This window comes from Sminthopsis crassicaudata, chromosome 4, assembly GCF_048593235.1.
Source record: "Sminthopsis crassicaudata isolate SCR6 chromosome 4, ASM4859323v1, whole genome shotgun sequence".
Lineage (NCBI taxonomy): Eukaryota > Metazoa > Chordata > Mammalia > Dasyuromorphia > Dasyuridae > Sminthopsis > Sminthopsis crassicaudata.
Window position 1 is genome coordinate 420,524,196 of NC_133620.1, and position 7,970 is coordinate 420,532,165.

Here is a 7,970-nt window from a genome sequence, read left to right on the forward strand (position 1 = left end):
CCTGTTTCTTAAAATTTCCCTCCTCTGACATTTCTTACTTTCACAAAAAAGAAAGAAAAATACATTTTTTGAGAAAGCATTTGAAGAGAACTGGACTCTTCAAAAGCAGATATCTCTGCCTCTTAGGAAATGAGGCCATTACAACATGACAGACTGAGAACAAGTGTTCTGTGGCTTGATGCCCACAGTTTTTATTTCTTTAGATAAAGCTGTTGGAGATCAACACCTGCACATTTTCCAACATGATCTCATTTTATAATGGACCTTTAGTGAGTATCACACAGTTTCAGGTGTCATTCATTGTCTTCATATCCTTTGGCATCCAGAAATGCAGCATTTGCATGAAAAATGAAGCCCCTGCTTTTGGCAGTGACAGACTACTCTGCTTTGAGAAGATATGCAAAAAGGAGCCTGGGAGCTAAGGCCCAGCTTGACTTTATATCCCCTTAGCTGCTTGGCTGCTTCCCCTTGGGCATTTGTCAAATTATCAGTGGTGCAGACCAGCTATGGACCTACTTACAGTTGCAGCTGGAACAAGAAAGTAGAAAGGAAAAGTCATTTTTTCCACTTTTTGGGAAATGAAACCAATTGGGCCTTCTTAAATCTACTTTCATCTCTGTCATAGAGCAGATGTAGTTACTTTATACCTAGAACCAAATATCATGTATTTGTGAAAGAGGAAAAGTGCATCAATGATGACACATGTCTTAGTGTGAATCCATTTCTACCAAAGTGGTTATAGGAGGGAGAAAGTAACCCTTAAGAGATTTCAATAAAGCTTTGCCCTTATCCACAAACTATCTTATATTTAACTACTTGTGTTTTTTTTTTTTTATTTATTCACTGTATACCAATGATCTCTCTCTTTTTGTCTCCATCTCTGGGTCTTTGTTTCTGTCTCTCTCTGTTTCTATCTCTGATTGTCCTGTCTGTCCCTGTGTATTTGATTTGTCCATTAGAATTTAATGCCAAACTAGCATATATTAATTAATCTTTTGTACTTGCATCTCTAGAGCCTAACATAAGATAAGGCCTGATATATAGTAAGCTATTAATAATAGTTTATTAATTGATATAAATATGCTTTCTTTTGTGTCAGACTATCCTTATGGATAAATAATAATGTTCTGTTAATATAAAATGTGATTTTAAAGATTTTGTTTTCCAACTTGAGTTTCAACAAACTGCTTCTTTGAGGTGATGTCCATGTGGGAGAATCTGATAAAAATTCATTAGCTTTATATATCACTTTAAGGTTTGTAAGACATTTTCTTTACAATAGCTTTGTGAGATAGAATTCAAGCATGACTAAACCCAGTTTGCATATGCGATTCTGAGAACAAGAGAAGGAAATTACTTGGTTTTGTTGTACAGGTATTAATTCAATATTTATTATTCATTGTAAACAAGTCATCTAGGTGGCTTAACATATAGAGTGTTGTGTCAGAAAGATCTGAGTTCATATCTATCCTCAGATATTTACTAGCTTGTTACATTGGGCAAGTTACTTAAACTCACTTTCCTTAAATGTAGAATTAAAATATTAATAGCACTCACCTTCCAGGTTGTGAAGATTAAATGATGTAATAATTTTAGGATATTTGCATAGTGCCTGAAACATTATAGGTGCTTAACATTTGATTGGTCCCTTTTCCTTCACTGCCTTCCCAACACTTTTATTTGAGGCAGAATTCAAACCCTACTTTTTTCTCTAAGATTGATACTTTTTTTTTTTATTACACACTATTACAGAGAAGTGATTGGAATCAGGAGTTAGGTAAGATCTAAGGATCATTGACCTGAACTATGTACCTGTCATCTCTTCCCTTTGTAATGTATTGAGACAAGATAGAATACTAACTCCATTACAAATGTTATAATAACATCAATAACAACAGCAAAATAAAATAAAAAGAAGGAAACCTGGAGGGAGACATGAAATGACAGATTAAAGGAAGATGGTGACGGGTCTTAATGTCATTTTTCAGAAGACTGGCAAGTTAGAAAGGGACCAGATTATGAAGTTTTTTAAAAGCTTAGCAAAAAAATTGCATATTTAATCCTGTAATTAATAGCAAGTTACCAGTGGTGTATGACACAAGAGTAAAGTAATTGTCTTTCATAAGCCCTGGATTCCTGTATCCAGGAATTGTTTTTTTTTTTTTAATCTGTATTTAATTTTTCATGATCTAATTTGGCTTTTATTTGTTGGTCGTTCTGGCAAAGATACTGTAGTGGTTGGCCATGATCTTCTCTAACTCATTTCACAAATGGGAAAACTGAAGTAAACAGGGTTAAGTGATTTGTCTAGGATCACACAATAAGGGACTGAGGCCAGATTCGAATTCAGGAAGATGTGTCTTCCTGACTAAAGATCCGAGGTTCTATCCCCTGAGCTCTGTCCACCTAGCAACCCTAATTCAAGGATTAGAAAAACATTTCAAGACAATTCACACCCATAATAATCTTTTCAAACCAAATCAATCTGAAAGAAACTACGAATTAATTAATCAAATATTCAGCTTAGGCACAAATGGGTTTACTGATTGTAAGCATGTGAGATAAAGTCAGTCTTTCATGACAGCTTAATATTTGCAAAGTGTTTTAGATACATTGACTTATTTGATCCTCATAGCAACCCTGTGAAATAGATGTTACTACTACTCCTATTTTAGAGAGGAGAAAAGTGAAGGGTCAGAGAAGTGAAATCACATCCATGGGGTCACAAAGGTGGTGAATATATGGAACAGAATTTGAATTCGGGTTTTCCTATCACTAAGTCCAATGTTCTCTCCGTTATACCACAATAATGGTCTCTGAAGTGAATGGGTTGGTCAGGAAGAGACAATTGCAAATTTAGATAGACTCTTACCATTTAACTTTATTAGATAAACTAAGAGTTCAGATCCTACTGAGGCTGGATTAGCATCAGTGTGTGTGTGTGTGTGTGTGTGTGTGTGTGTGTGTGTGAAGGATGGAACATCATTTCATTTTATGAAGGTTTTCTTCATTACTTTTTTTTTTCTATGAAAAGAAGGATTATTGTTATTATTTTTGTTTTGTTTTAGAGCACCATGGCATCAAAGGCAGTTTGGCACAGTGAATAGAAAGTGTGTGATCCTGGTTAAGTCATTTAACCTCTTGCTGATTCTCTAAGTTTTAAAGTTGAAGAAAAGATGACAATATAAGTTGGCAAAATAATTTCCTCCCTTTCTACTGAGGAAATTGCCAACCTAGTAAAAATAAAAGTATGTTTGTGTGTGCACATATATGTAAAAGTATCAGAATAGGAATACAAATTACATAAATCATAAATGGTAGATTGGTAGGACAAATTTTCTTGACTCAGAATCCATGAGTTCTCTTAGTTCCCTTTCTTGCCTAACTCTGTGACTTCCTTCTTGCATTCAACTTCATTGGTACCAGCTTCCCTAAGACAGTTTCCTGAGATAGAAGCATAAAAGGTCCTGACTCAGGACAGTTGGTGCCTTTCAGATTTGGTTGTTTTACTGGAAATGTATAAATCAAAGTATCTGACTACTTACTGGCCAGATGGTTTTCCAGATGGATATGAAAGGGTTTACAAGCAGAGATACTTAAGACCACTATATTCTGGTTGCAGTGTTAAAACCAAATAAACCTCCTTTATTCAATGACTCATGAATGCTTCATTTTGTCCCAATATTGAACCTGAATTAAGTAAGAGGGTGCAGATCATAGAAATGTGCCTACAACAGTAGTACAGTTTAGAGACAGTTTGGAAGTCAAGAAGAGCTGAATTTTAATCTCATCTCTGTCATTGATTGACTAAGCAAGTTATTTAATTTCTCAATGCCCCTAAGAACTCAACTAGGCTGAAAATTATAGACAAATTGCCTATCTGTTTTGTGAAAAATTCCCCTCATGTTGGGAAATATCCACACCTATGAAATAATAGTTCTGTACAAATAAAAAATAGTATCATGGATATTATCTTGTCTCTTTTGCTTGAGGAAACTGAGGTCTCCAGAAGTTGTGGGTTGGCTAAAATCACATAAGTAGAAAATGTCAGAGAGGGGAATTGAATCCAGAAGAGGCTTTAGGTATCTTTTAACTGCTTATGCCATTGCCTCACTCTATGCTCCATATGACGGCCAGTGTTCTGCTAACTGCAATTTAACTGATTTTCCAGTTTTACACATATCACATTGAAAAACCTATCCTGTGACATAAAATGTAACACTTTAACTTTAGATACAATTCCCCCCTTCCTTTATGCTAAAAATACCTCTGTCTAACTTGATCTTCTTTCATGCTTATACAATCCTTGGAGGCAAAGTAACAAATTAGATGAGAACATTTGTGAGAAGTAACCTATTGCTCATTCAAATGCTGTTTGGGCTTCAGGGTTTAAGCTACCATGGATCTTTGCCTCATAGTTCTGGTAAATGGTTCTGCTACTCTGCCAAAATAATATTTATCACTAATGGGAAATGATGCCATTGTTTATGATAAGTCAGTTGAGAATTTCTAAGATGTGGTTATTTGTATATTTTCTCTAGTACATCAATTTTACTCTTTTATTCAACCATTTGGTCAATGGCTTTCAATAAGTAAGCTACTCTCAGGAAGTAATAATAATAATAATTATTATTTTGTTGTTCAGTCATTCAATAATTCTTTGTGACCCTGTAGGCCATCATATCCCCAAAGTTTTCTTGGCAAAGATGCTGGAGTGGTTTGCCATTTCCTTCTCCAAGAGATTAAGGAAAACAAAGATTAAATAACTTGCCCAGAATCACACAACTAACAAATGTTAGAAGCAGGATTTGAATTCAGAATTTCCTGACTCCAGGTCTAGCACTCTATGCACTAATATATCTAGCTGCCTCCCAGAATTTATAAACCACTTTAGCTTTTATAAGTAGTTCTATATATGTTATCTCATTTCATCTTCAAAATTATCCTGTGAGGCAGGTGCTATTACTTTCCCTAATTTTTAGATGAAAAAACTGAAGTGGAAAGGTCTTAAGTGATTTGTCTGGGTTCACACAGAAGTAAAGTCAATGAAGCAGGACTTTTAAGTCCAGCCCTTATCCAGTGAACAATTCAAATGCTTAGCCTAAAAAAATGTGACATATTGTGAAGCAATTAAAATAAATTATATAGATATAACATAAAAACACCACTCTTCCTGGTTCCAGTGTCCAGTCTAGCTGTCATATTAATACTTTTATTATTGATTTTGTTAAGAAGCATAAATTGCATTCTTCTCACATTCTACTCATGGATTAAATGCAATGAATTGCTAAAACATGTAATTCCTAGAAAGACAATTAGGTAAAAAATACCACAATGTGTAGTAGTGTTGTGATATGACAACTTTCCAAACATCAATATGCTCTTATACTGCATTGCGAGAGACATAACATTTAATAGTGATAACTTTGCTGTACTATACCTGGATCAGCTCCTATATGTTGTCTAATTTTCCAGTCTGGGAGTGATACTTTAGTAAGAATAGTGACAGCCAATAGTCCACTGAAAAAAAGTGTAATGAAGATGGTAAAAGAATAGGAAACAATTTTATGTGAGGAACATTGGAAGGAAATAGTTTGTTTACCTTGGAGAACAGATTTACAGGTACATAAAAGTCATCCCCAAGATAATGGTTGTCATGTGGAAGAGAGATTAGATTATTTTTCACCTTGTAAGTAAAGATCATACTCAAGAACAGTCCATTACAAGAGTAATAGGTAATAGAGATATACTAGTAAATGTTTAACAACCAGTTCTCTGAAAAAAGAAAAATGGATGTGCCACACACTTTTAAGCTTATGCTATTACTTTTTGTGTCTAGATATTTAACAAAATAATAAATCAAGCTCAGTTTATAGATTTGCTGATTTTTGAAGTGTAAATCACTAAAAATTAAACATTGGCTCTCATGAGTCAGTATAAATTGTCTCTACAATATTCCTGACCTCAAGTAGGGCAGCAGAGGCACCTATACATCTTGGCTACAATCTTATTGTCAAAAGGCAATGAAACCCAGAGGGTGGGGATGGGTTAACTAAGGAAACAAGTAAAAGGAGCAGGTCAGAGAAAGGAAAGCATAGAATAATGAGATGGGGAGATCTGTGCAGATTCTCTCAGATGTCAATAAAACAAGCAGTTATTAATCACCAAGTATTTTATGACAATGTCCTAGTAAAAGTAAATAAAAAGGAAAAAAAAAAATTAGTCATTTCCCTGTAGGGGATTGCATTCTATTAAGGTGGTGCCAATATGAACACAAACAATGAAATCCAAAAGTTTTATAAAATTATACAAAGCAAATGAAAAATTAGAGTACATTGGAAATCAAAATAAAAGGGTAGAGGAAGAAACTCACCTGAACACTCCCAAAATTCTCTTCCAAACAACTTCAAGGTAATGCTTCAAAATGTTAGAAGAGCCAAAAAAAAGAATAAAACAATTTTCCAGCCCATGACTATTTAAGAGGTTGGCAAGAAATGTCTGTCTGACCAGGGTGTTGGTCTGCCTGAGGCACTGTGGCAAAGATAGTGGCATATATTGGCTACAAAAGTGAAAGCATTAGGAGCTCTCAGGTCATAAAACCAAGGGGGTCAGAACACTGATTAGTAACAGACTATAGGGGACCCCATGCTGGCATTGGGTACAAGATTCTGTTGTTGTCTATATAGAATTCTGAGTTGCAGTTCCAGTACCAAGAAGAGAACTAGTCTCAGTTCTAGGATGATGAAAAGTTCCTGTGGAGGACTTTCTCAGGATCAAAGGACGTGGGATATGGTATTCTAGAAGACAAAGAAGTTAGGGTCACAAACAAGAATAACCTAGCCTGCAAAAAAGAATATAATCTTTCAAGGGAAATAATGAATATTTAATGAAACAGAAAACTTCCAAGTATTCCTGATGAAAAGATCACAGATGAATAAAAAATTTAATTTTCAAATGTAAGACTCTAGGTAAGCATAAAGAAAAATATAAAAAGCAAGTAGGAAAGAGAAAATATAAGAGATTCAGTAAGGTTAAACCATTTACAATCCTATTTAATAAGATAATATTTATTTCCAAAGAAATTTGTCAGTATTGGGAAATTCAGAGAAATGTATCTATACAAAAATATAATTATGAGTTGATTGTGACAGGATAATTTCATTAAAAATAGCAAAATTGAGGGGTGGGAAAAGGGATGCACTTGGAGGAGGAGGGCAGAGGAAGAACAGAGAAATTATTTTCAAAAAGTGGCATTAAAGGGAGAAGTGTTAGAGGAGAAAATTTATGGGGATTAGGGGAAGAAATAGTTGGACTTTACTCTTATCAGAATTGACTAAAGGAAAGAATAGCATATAATTCATCTGGGTATAGAAATCTAACTTTAATGGGAAGTAGAAGGGAAAGAGGATAAAGAGAAGCAGTGGTCAGAAGCAAAACAGACTTTTGGAGAGGGACAGAGTGGGGTTAGAGAGAGACAGAGACAGAAAGAGGAAGAGACAGAAGCAAAGACAGAGACAGAGAAATGAGATGGAGAGAGAGAGAGACAGAGAGACAAGGAAAAACAAGATGGTAACAAAGTCACAAAGGAAAGATGAAATGATTGTGAGGGACAACAGTTTCAAGTTCCATTTCACTTTAGCAGAATACATGAAAGTATGGTGTGGTGGTGACATTAAAAGAGAATAAGTTAGTGAGGAGACAAATTTTTAATTTTAGTTTGGCTGAGGATTTTAGATTTTTTTCCTAGAGGTAATAGGGTCCATTGAATGTATTTTAGTAAGGGAATAATATGATCACATTTATATTTTAAGATGACAATTTTGCAAAAGATAGTTTACAAAGGGAAAGAAGGGAAGAAGAGACTAACTAGAAAGCTATTGCAATACTTCAGGTTGAGATGTGGTGAGAACCTTAATTATGTACTTGCTCCCTAAATGCTACTATTTTGTTTGGACCTCTTCTATATACTT